We start from the raw sequence: 12,567 nt of genomic DNA, 5'->3' as shown, positions 1-12,567 counted from the left end.
GAAGGAAATGGGAGGCGGTGGCAGGGAGAAGGCAGAAATCTTTAATAAATAAATAAATTTAAATAAATAAATAAAAAGAATATAAAACATTGCTAAAGAAATTAATGAAGACACAAATAAATGGTAAGACACCACATATCAGAAAAAAATAAAAATAAAATAAATAAATAAAATTAGCTTCCAGATGAAAAGGGCCATCCACTACAGAATCATCACGATGTTGGTAGTATTCATCTCTGCTAGGTCAAGGAATCCACTCGGCTTTCCACAAAACAAGACAGCATCCTCTGTCTTGCACAGATACACAGAAATCCTTCTCCAGTTCCACACCCGGACACCTGTGCTGTGTCTCTTCTCTTGAAGGCCCCACAGTCACTTCCAATCCAGAAAGTTCACAATCAACCTCGGTAGTTCTGCGCACTAACCCAAATGTATTTATCCCTTACCTCTGAAAATCTTACTATAGAAGTCCATTGGTTGAGTGGAACCTTCTATTTGAGGGTGATGTTGCCAGAGGAACAGAGCAGAAGTTTGTGAGTTAGAGAACCTGGTTCAGGATCTTCCTCTGGTCTGTCTATCTGAACTAAAGGACTTAACTGATCTTAAGCATGTTAGTCTCACCAAGTTTCTCTTTACCATATAATATGAAGCTGATACCAATGACTTGTGCAGGGAGTTGCTTTCAACATCAAATAATGTGACAGCCCTGAAGTATTATCTGGACACTAAGCACTTCCATTGGGAATAAAGGCCAGATTTGGAACTGGAGAAATGACTCGGTGGTTAAGAGCATATACTGAGCTTGGCAGAAGACCCAAACATCAGATGGTTCACAACTGCCTGTACCTCCAGTTACAGATCTGATACCTCTGGCCTGAACTTATTGCAATACCCTATTCACATATGTAGTTAAAAAACAAAAATAAATAACAGCAAGATTTATGATCCTCTGCATTGTGAGATTCATATTGTGTTAGATCACACATCAAGAGTTGCTGCTAGCTGCCCTCAAAGACATTCCTATCGAAGGAGAATTTGATGTAGTCCAGACAGTCCAGCCTCCTCCTTATTTTTTATTCATTGTTCTCAGGAAATTGACAATATCATATTCAACGTAAACCTGTGCACTAACAGCCCTGCTCCCGACACTGCACTACTCCAGTGTCCAGCGTAACCCAGCCCACAGGCTCTGCGGCCTTCCCTAACCCCGACCGCATCTCTAGCCACATCAGTCTGGATTTTATCTCGCATTAGCTCGCTGATCTCTGCTAAGCTTCAGAGTCTCTCCCGAGCCATTCCCTTCCCTGATCTCATCTTCTCCCAGCTGGTCTAAGATGCCTGCTCCTCACAGATGCACCTCTGGGCGCCCAGGTGCCCGTATTTCCTTTCTTGGAGCAATAGTTCTTCCTGTCAGGCTCTGAAGAGCCGCCATTCATACAGTTTGTTTTCCCCTCCGACCACCAGGCTTCTATATGTTCATTCAGCTGTTCTCACCCAAACCAGCTGAGCTGTCTACAAAATAGAGCCAGGTTTCTGTGCATCTGAATTATAACACTACCAATCTTTCTCCTGTAGAACTAGCTAGAAGTCAGTTATTCCCCGGGGTTCCTTCTGGGAGTCCCAGAGAGACCCGTAGCTGCTTACTTTTGTTTGCTGCTCCGTCTTGTTTTCAAAACAGCTCAAGCCCACACGCTTCAATGATGAGTGAGCTGGTTCTAGTAGGCTGGTTCCCAGCCAAGTCCACGATCCTGGGAGCTTTACAGTTATATAGACTGGAGAGCAAGCAGGAGGAGCGTTCAAATGAAACCAGCCACACCCTCTACCTAAGATGAGCTCCTGTCCCCCTGTAGTCGACTCTTGGGTTCTATTCCAGAAGATTCTTTCCTCATACAGGCCCGTACCTATCCTGTCTTTGCCTCCCTGGTGTCAGTTTCGACCACCCTAGGTCTTTAAAGCTTGTTTTACTTACAAGTACGAAGAACAATAGCTGTGGTCCATCCCCATTATCCTCTTTGCTTTTGTCTCTTCTACCGGAAGATTTTAAAGGCATACTCTCTTTGTAGCCAGGTTGGCCTCCAACTCATAAATCATAAATCCAATGCTTTCAATGCTGAGACTGTAAATGTTGACCCTGCTAAGGGCGCTGCTTTGCCCTTTGAAAATGATGGAGGAAGAGTAGTGGAATTTTCCCCAGTTTCTACATCTAAATCCTAAGATAGAACCCAGTTCCTTCTTTTGCCACCAACAACCGGATGAGCTTGCCTTGACAAGTCTTCTCCTACTCCCCATGCCTTTCGTCCACTGACTCCGCAAACAGTGCATACCTGTCGTGCACCAGGCGCTGTTCCAGGCTCTTCAGATACAAGTAAGCATGTATGTAAGGATACTTCCAGTTAGAGAGATGTATTTGGGACTGTGGAATGGGAAACGTGGTTTACACGGCATGCCTAGAATTCTGTCTTTGTGAATGCCCTTGGAGAACATCTCAAAGAGAGAGACAACCACAGCCAGAACATTGAAGACGGCAGTGTGCAGCCTCAGGAGAAGAGAGATGACTTATGAGCTGCAATGGGCTATAGAGTCAAGTGCAGCTTGGGGCTCTCACTACTGTGTCCTTGTTTGAGACCCCTCTGCTCATATCCCCAGAACTAAACATCGTGAAGATTCTTTAGTAGCAGTAGTGACGCCACCATTTTCAGAGGTTAACCCCTGCTACGCTTGGGAGTTCCTGGAGCGACCTGGTTCCTAACGAGGCCCCGGAAAGCCTTTCATGTAAACATTCAACCACTGTTTTTGTCAACTCTTCCCAGGCCTGGGCTCTGAAGGAGTCAGTAAATAACAGGTGGGATTCCTGCTTAGGGAGCTGGCACTCTACCAAGGCAGATGGGTATCTCACAGTTAATTCCCTTCCCACTGAGTAAGTACAGAGTGACTTGAAACTAAGTGTTTCAAGGCCCAGTGAACTCTGGGGGTGGAGGATGGAGATAAGATGCCTCTTGGAGCAAATATTTTGAAAGATGATGTTTGAAATGAAAGAAAATGTTTGAAAGATTGGGGATTCTGAGAATGGGAAATTGATGCTCGTGTAACCAAGAAGACAGCTGCACTTACAAACCAGGGTACAAACCATGGCCCTGTTAGCGCCTGGGAGAGGAAGATAGCTGAACTGACATAGGTACACCTCAGATTTCATTTTAGGTTTTTTTTCTAAGAGCAATGGGAAACCCCTACAGATTTTTAAATACTTTAAAAGACGTATTTATATTATTTTATGTGTGTGTTGCCCACTAGTATGAATTTCAGCACCAGATGAGGGTGTCTGATGCCCTGGAGCTGGAGTTATGGATGTTTATAAGCCATCATGGGGGTCTGGGAACTGAACCAGGGTCCCCTGCAAGAGCAGCCAGGGCTCTTAATCTTCAACGCTCCAGTCCCAGTAAGCATTTTAAGCAGGATCATAAAGTGAGGTTTTTTTAATTATTTATTTATTTATTATGTATACATTATTCTGTCACTGTGTGTGTCTGCAGGCCAGAAGAGGGCACCAGACCTCATTACAGATGGTTGTGAGCCACCATGTGGTTGCTGGGAATTGAACTCAGGACCTTTGGAAGAGCAGACAGTGCTCTTAACCACTGAGCCATCTCTCCAGCCCCAAGGTTTGTTTTTAAGAGATCATCCTGGCACTAATGTGGAGGATAGATGGGAAGGCAGGCAATGCGGGGAAGAGATGCCCTGGAGATTCCAAAGTAATCCAGGGAGACTTGGACCAGGGTGGCAGCTTTAGAGACATTCTCAGTGAAGGATTCTAGAAGCATTTGTAAGTAAAATTGTCAAGTCATGGTGATTGGTTGGATGTCTGATTAGGGAGAAGTTAGTCCTGAGGTACCTGGTCCCCTACTTCGGTTTGTGGAGCTGGAGAGTCAGGTGATTTAGTCTGAGACATTTAATGGATTGATGAACGTGGTGCTTAGAGGGAGACTCAGTGAAAGAAACCGGTCATCTTTAGTGTCAGAGGACAGCACCAGGGCATGGGTGTGGAGTGAGAAGACTGCCCGGGACAGAGCTTTCATGGAGCAAGTATGTAAGTCATCGATTAGACTATGGGGGCTGAGCAGAGCCACAGACACAGGAGGAAAAGCTGGGGAAGTTAGTCCAAGTCAGAGAAACAGAAGAGCAGTTCAGGAAGCAGTGATGCTGTTGGCATGAAGTGCAACAAAACAAACAAGTCATAGAATCGGAGATGCATCCATGAGCTTGAGGCACGGAGACTGTTGGTATCCTAGTGAGAGAGATTTTGATGGTATGATGGTGGGACAGAAAAGCTATGGAGAGAATTAAGGACTACATAGGAAATTAAGACAAAATCAAGCACTGATTCTTTTTGCCAGACTTTGTTTTCATTCTTTTAAAAAAAAGAATTCTTTTAAAAAAAATCATTAAAGGGTAATTTTCAGGACATCAGAAGGTAGAGAGACCAGTTGGAAAAAAAGGCGGTGGGACATTTCATAGTTCAGAATGATCTCTGATAGTCATACTTTGCATTGTGAATGAGTGTATTTACTAAGTATATAACAAGTCAAGATAAAAGAATAAAACAGCAAGGAAAGGAAGCCAGCAGAGGGTCAGATCACACACTTGTGTCATCCAGGAGAAATCCACTGAAGAGACCCTTAGGACCAAGACAGTCAGCTGGAGATTTGAGCGACAAAGAGGGTCCCAAAGGGAGCATCTTTTTGAGATTGAGTCAAGAGGAGAGAACAGATAACCACGGAAAGGTCGTATCATCAAATCATAGCCTACAAACCTAGCAGAAACCAGCTGGGGAAGCCCTGTGATGACAGCCAGCTGGAGTTCCCAGTCAAGAGAGTCCCGGCAGAGTGTCCCCTCCAGTGAGACTTCCAAGCAAAAGGACAGATAGTAACAGAGATAACATCATCAAATCAGATCTTACGACATCCGCTAGAAACTGCCCAGGGATGTTGAAGCAGTCAGTTAGAGGTTGGAGCCCATGGATGAACACCTTCCGTGGGTGGATTTCCATCTTCTCTTTCCCACTGTAGGCATTTTTATATCACAGGACAAACAATAGTCATCTCTCCTGGACAGTTTATCCTCTAGCTGGTCTCAAGGACATAATGTTTTTTACTCGTGTCTGTTTTTCTTTTCTTCTTCCCTCCCTGTCACAGAGTTAGGGGTCCATCCCATCCCCAGACTTATGATCTGCCTTGAAGAGTCTTACCCCTTCTTCCCAAGAGATATGGTTCTCTGACCTCCCTGTATGACATTACTAAAGCAATAGCTCCCAGCTGCCTTCGAAGTACTCGTGCGTGTACCCATAAGTGCAGCTCTCACCCCTCACAGAGAAGCTTCCCTTTGTAGCAGAGACAAGAGCGATCCACAACTGTTTACAAATGCAGAGGATGAATGACCACGGGGCTCCCAGGTCCACGTGGGACATCTGTAACACATCTAAGGCCCAGGGAACATCATGGAAATGGGGGGGTAGGGGGTCTAAAAGACTGAGGACCAGCACTGAGCAATGATCCTGTCTTCTGGACAAAGAATTCTGTTCCCACGAACTTGCAACAATCTGGCTGCCTGTGTGAGACCTACAGAGAACACACCAGCTCACCTGCCGGACGTGAGTGGAGGAAGATTCCACAAGGCCGCAGCTCTGAGGAAGAGCCTCGGGCAGCCAGTGACTGCTGAGAGGGAGAACCAGGATTTTGTTTGGTTGTTGTTTGCTGTGCTGCGGTCTCAATCCTAAACGGTTATCAGTACATCCGTGCACATAAGACCGACACTGAGGAGACTCAGTGAGTTGTGTAAATGAGACAAAAGTAAATCAGAAGAAAGGATCACAAAGTCAGAGGGGTGGTTAGACAAGGGACAGAAGAAGAACTGAACAGGGGAGAGGAGGATAAAAAATATTCAAATATGGTCTATTCATGTATGAAATCCTCAAATTATAAAAAAAGAAAAAATAATAAAACCACGTATGGGGAAAAAAGAAGCACGACTCTCTGGTCATTTTATTGGTTTCCACATACATCCTCTCACTGAAGAAATACAATAGTGCACATGGTATTTCTGTGATTTTTGTCTGGGACCAAAGTTCCTTCTGATTCCTTGGCAGACAAATGGAATTTCCTTCCCTGACTCCCATCCCACGGCTCCAGGTCCTAAATCCTTGTCACCGGCCCTGAGACTCCACCGGCGTCGGATAATTCCCAGCCCATTGTCTGAAGATGGTTCGGCTCACCTGAGGAATGAACCCAAGCAACTCCCAGAACAACTTTTAAGCCAGGAGAAAAGCGTTCAGACTAGGTGATGGAAAGTTTATTCAGAGCCTGACAAGAAATCAGGTTGAGATCATTATGAGTCAGTTTTCAACATTGTTAATGGTTATTCTGGCTGGGGTTTTGTTGGTCGGAAGAGACTGTGCAAAAATCATTAAGGGAAGGTGTGGCTGGTTGCTGACCTGGGCTAACAAAAGCCCTGTCCTAGGCAAGAGGCCAGGGCAGCACTTACAGAGGGCTACATGGCCCTGCCACTGTTTCAACACTTCCCCAGAGCTCCAAGTGAGCGATGGCTTTATCCCTGTCATCTGGAGTGCAGAAAAAGAACTTCACAACTTCTGCAAACAGCCTGGCCTGGTTTTGATCCTCCCTCTTTCCCTCTGACCCTTCATGCCCCCATAAATAATTTCAAATCAATGAGCCAAGTGGAACTTCCATAAAGGAAGAAAGTCAAGAGATTTTAAAAGATTGGCTTTTATTATTTTTAATTACCTGTAGATGTGTGAGGGTGCGTGAGTGCAAGTGAGGCAGGGAACCTTTCTGGAGCTAAAGTTATGGACAATTATGAGCCTCATGTTAGGAACCGAATTCTGGAAGATCAACAAGTGCTTAACCATTGAGCCATCTTTCCATCATGAAAGTCCAGATTTGTGACAGAGGGAAGGGAATGAGAAATCTCATTTCTTTGTCAACAGCATCCTGAAAGGAAACCGGACAGCTGTGGTGGGTGGCATTTATGTGGTGCTAAGAACAGCCCAGGATGGCTTCAGCAATGCTTCAAGCCCGAGTGGTAATCAGGTGCTGGACCCTATTAGCGCCATTAAACAAGCTTAAAGCTTCTGTCCCAGGCTGGAAATTTACTCAGCTCCTCCAAAACTGATGCTCTTGTCTTGAGTTGTAAAACGCTTCTCGGAGTTTCACTACTGAGACAAATGTCAGTTCTTCTGTGTGGATGGTCACCTCAGGATCTGAAAGCCAGGGCCCATTCTTCACTTCTGACCTATAGCAAATGAAGCTATCGACATAAGACAGAAGCCTAGATCCTGGTAAAACAATAGAAAATTTCTCATCTGGCATGTTCAGATGAGAATAACACTCATGCTAACTCATTTCTCAATTCAAAATCTTTAAAGTTCATCAGTTTCTCTCCCAGTCTCTCTCTGTGTGTACACACGTGCACACAGTGTGAAGATGTGTGTGTGTATGTGTATGTGTACACATGTGGAGGGGAGAGACTGGGATCTAGAATCTTCCTTGATGGCCCTCCATTTTATTCCTTGAGGCAGGGTCTCTCAGTTGTACCCCTATCTGCCTTCTGAGCATTGGGATTGTGAACCACGTTTACATAGCACCTTCTTAGGTCTGGAGGTCTGAACTCTGCTTCTCACACTTGGCAGCAAGCACATATATACACAGAACCATCTATCCACCCAACCCTACCCCATTATTTTTTAAGTTAAGTTACAGACAAGGCACCCAGGGTTACGCCAAGCCCAAGAAACCTTACAAATTTCTACCATAGTTCTATCCTTAGGTGGCTGTTCTGAACAGAAGAACAATAGTTCTCTCCAATGGCCATGAGACAGACACTGTTATAACAGAAACCAGTGCCTTGATTATTTGATCTTAGTGTAGCATGACCTTACGGCTGTATAGAATAGGAGAAGCAATAAAGGGTTATGCAAGGTTAGTTCTCAAAGTCAACAGAAGTGGGTTTCAGGTTGCTGGATTGAAGGAGTCTGGCCTTTTCAAGGGCAGGGTCGATGCTGCCTGTATCGCTAGTCTGACCAGCAGCACATTCCAGAGGTGCTTCTCCTCAAGTGCCTGCTTGACTCCTCCAGCCTGTGAAATGTAGCAGCCGCTGCCCTTATAGAAAGACCTAGTGTGTTTGGGCTGGATCCACAGCTCAGAAGCTGTTGAGGAATGCACTTTAACCATGTAGAGGTGTGTTCCATTTGTTTATGTTGCATTTAACGATGTAAAGATGTTGCTTTGTCTGCCTGAGGCACCTGATCTAATAAAAAACTGAATGGTCAATAGCCAGGTGGAGGAGGAATAGGCTGGCGGACAGAGAATAAGTAGGAAGAGGAATCTAGGGTAGAGAGAGAGAAGAGAGAAAGAGAGTGAAAGAGAGGGAGATGCCTGGAGCCAGGCAGCAGGCAACAGCCAGACCAATACGGAGGAAGCAGAAAAAACAGGGCAAACAGAATGAAGGACAGGTAAAAAGCCCTGAAGCAAAACATAGGTGAAGAGAAACAAGTTAAATTAAGTTGTAAAGGGCCGGAGAGATGGCTCAGAGTTACAAGCACTAACTGTTCTTCCTGAGTTCAATTCCCAGCAACCACATGGGGGCTCACAGCCATCTGTAATGAGATCTGGTGCCCTCTTCTGGCCTGCAGCATACATTTAGACAGAACACTGTCTACATAATTAATGAATCTTTTTTAAAAATTAAGTTATAAGAGCTAGTGGGACAAGCATAAGATAAGGCTGAACATTCATAATTGATAATAGGTCTCCGTGTCATGACTTGGAAGCTGATTGATGGCCCAAAGAAAGCCTGCTCCACGGGGCTGTCTTGCTATTGGATGATGGCAGCATTCTCAATCCTGAATTCGAATCCTGTCTTTGTAATTGACCTGTGTTCATAAACAAATGACCTTCTGTGTAAACCTTAGCACCTGCTCCTGCTGTTTGTTCAGACAGGATTTCTCTGTGTAACAGCTCTGGATGTCCTGGAACTCACTCCATAGACCAGGCTGGCCTTGAGTTCAGAGATCCACTTGACTCTACCTCCCAGTGTTGGGATTAAAAGCATGTGCAACCACCACCTGGCACTTTCCTCTTTTTTAAACAGGATATGGTCACAATGCCTCTTTAAATTGTTGTGAGGTTTACAGGAAATACCACACAAAAGCACTCAGACAACTTCTAGGTCCAGAGACATTAAAGACAAGTGATCATGACTATCTAAAAATCACGTGTTGGACTAGAGAAATGGCTGCTCAGAGATTCAGAGTGCTTCCTGCTTTTGCAGAGGACCCAAGCTCAGTGCCCAGCACCCAGGTCAGGGCGTTCACAGCTGCCAGCGATACCCAGCTCCAGAAGATCTGATACCTTCTTCTAGTCTCTGGGAACCTGCACACACGCATGCACACAGAGACACACGTGCACATAAATAAGAAATAAAACTTTTAATTCATTTGTTTTATTCTCTCATATATTACATCCCAATTAAAGTTTCCCCTCCCTCCTCTCCTTCCAGCCTCCCCCACACCTACCCCTACTCCCTTTTCCCCCAGATTCATTTCTCTGCTTCCCTCCAGAAAAGAGCAATCCTCCTAGGGACATCAACCAAGCATGGCATGACAAGTTACAATTAGACAAGGCACACACTCATGCCAAGGCTGGATGACTCAACCCCATAGAAGAAATGAATCTTTTTTTTAATATTTATTTATTTATTATGTATACAATATTCTCTCTGTGTGTAAGCTTGAAGGCCAGAAGAGGGCGTCAGACCTCTTTACAGATGGTTGTGAGCCACCATGTGGTTGCTGGGAATTGAACTCAGGACCCTTGGAAGAGCAGGCAATGCTCTTAACCACTGAGCCATCTCTCCAGCCCGAAATGAATCTTTTTTAGACTCACTTTTTTAGAGCCCTGGCTTTGCTCTCCCCTCCTTATTTTTGCAGAAGGCGCCCCTGGCGAGGCCTCCAGAGGCTGCTCCTCAGGCCTGTATTTCCCTATCATTGCCCCATTCCGTGGCCAGGGGGTCCACCTTCTGTCCTGAGGCAGTTCCTACCAGTGACCCCCTCAGCAAACACCTCGTTTACTTTGTGGCAGTGAAGAGGACAGGGCTGTGCGTTACTGACCCTATATTTGAGATGAGGAATAAGAGCGGAGGTGTCTGCTGAGCAACCACAGGCCTCAGTACTAGCTTCTAGAAAGAGCGGAGCCTCACAAAGGGTCCCCTCCCGCGAAAGCTGACAGCATTTGCTCTGCTTTAGACTCCTGAATCCCCTGGTCATTTGGTACATCTCTGACATCATGAAGAGAAAGTGTGCTATGATTTTTCTTATCACACAATAGAGAACTTGAACTAACAAAAATAATGTGTCGGGGCTGGAGAGATGGCTCAGCGGTTAAGAGCATTGCCTGCTCTTCCAAAGGTCCTGAGTTCAATTCCCAGCAACCACATGGTGGTTCACAACCATCTGTAATGAGATCTGGTGCCCTCTTCTGGCCTGCAGGCATACACACAGACAGAATATTGTATACATAATAAATAAATAAATAAATAAATATTTAAAAATGGTAGGAGAAAACCGATTGTTGCAAGTCATTCTCTGGCCCCCACATTATTGCACTCCCATATGTGGGCACACACACACACACACACACACACACCATACACAAACAGACAAACAAATAAAGCTAGGAGTGACATCAGGAAGTCTAGCCCTGATGCAGGCCAAGGAAGCTGACTGTAAAAGATTTGGGGCTGGGGCTTGGGGAGATATGCAGAGGGCAAAGTAGATGAAAACCCTACCTGGCCTGGGAGTGCACAGCTCTAGTCCCAGGGCCCTGATAGTAGGATGGGAGGCGAAGGCAGAAGACTCCCCAGAGGTTCATGGCTTGCTAGCCTGACATACCCAGCAGCGAACAGAAAAGAGACTGTCTCTAACTGGAAAGTGAGGCGATGATTTCCTTGGGTGGCTGCTTTGGGGTCACCTGTGCTCTGTAAGTAAGCCCCATGAACTCATTGGTTTCCCCAGGGTGGACTCTGGGCTTGAACTTATCATTGGAACCTTAGGAGGAGGGTGAAAACATTGTTCACATCTCCCCCAGGGAAGCAGTTGTGTAAACGCTAAGGTTTATACTTGTTTGTGTTTTGAGACTGGGGTTTCAGTGTGTAACTGCCTTGTCTAGAACTTGTCACAATCCACCCATCCCAGTCTCCCAACTGCTTGGATTACAGGCATGTACCATCATACCCACCAAGCTTACTGTAGCCTTGATGTCAAACTGGACATTACTGGATAATGCCTGATTAGGAACTCACCCTAGTAACTAGTTCTCAGATCCATCAAATCTCCACAAATATACAAAGAGAAAATATACAAGGAGAGATTGTTACAATTGGGGTTTCCTCACGGAATGAGTTTGAGAGTAAGCTCAAGTGCTGGAGGTGCTGGGGGTTGGGTTTGTGACCACAAAATGCACAGATAACAAATGAGGACTTCGGGGTCTGAAAAAAGATCACCAAAGAAATACCCGGGCACTGTAGCAGATGCGCTGCTCCGCAGTCATGAAGCAAACGCTCTGGCAAAATTACCAAGTGCGCTAATTACAAAGAATTTAGGAGATAAATAATTTAGCTAAGCATGTTGAAAAAAAAAATAGGGTTGACGTTGGAAGGCATGCCAAATCTTTTAATTACTTCCAGAAAACACAGGTTGGTTCCCTTGAGGGAACGAGCCCAAGCCCAATTACTCATAATGAGCTGCCTGGCAGTGTTCAGGTGACTAGGCTCCGCTGCACTGCTTTGGTTCTGGCACACACCGGCATCCTCTTGATCTCCCCGTACCTGTTTATACCCCCAGTAATGAGATTATATTGATTGATGATGACACACCAAGCCGAATGAAGTAGGTTTATAGCCGGGGCTCTGGTATGATCTCCTACACAGCTGAGGACACTAATGTCATAACATTCTCCTTTGACTTGCTCCTGAAAGCTGGAGGCGGGCCATGGTAAACTTAGCACACCAATCACGCTGCTGTCAATCATCTAGGAGCCTTGCCAGATGCAGCCCTGTATTCTAAGGCTCGTGCCTGGCCATAACCAAAGACTTTTCCAGAGAGGTCCATTAGAAAGTCTCATGTTAGTTTAGCATAAAGTTTATGTTAAATTATAACTGTGCTCAGTTTTACAATAACTACCCTTCATATGCCTTTTATGTGCAAAGTCAACAAAACACATTTGGAGAAAAGCGACTCCACGTCCCAGAGTTCACTAAGAAGTTAAGACTAAGTTGGACACTTACAGAGTCTCAAGCCACTACCATATCCAGGATGGCACTAGTCTAACAGTTCTAGAAAGACACTACCTCCTAGTTATGAAGCTCATGTTACATACATGACAGATTAAGTCTCAAACTTTAAGAAATGTCATTAGTTTCTCCAATAGAAACAGACTTACCCATCATTTAAGACATAACTGAAGGGAGTTTAAAGACTGCAGATCATAAGGTATACTACAG

Source organism: Alexandromys fortis, unplaced genomic scaffold, assembly GCF_014885135.2.
Source record: "Alexandromys fortis isolate MF-2015 unplaced genomic scaffold, M_Fortis_MF-2015_v1.1 scaffold_6, whole genome shotgun sequence".
NCBI classification, from domain to species: Eukaryota; Metazoa; Chordata; class Mammalia; order Rodentia; family Cricetidae; genus Alexandromys; species Alexandromys fortis.
This window is presented reverse-complemented; position numbering follows the sequence as displayed.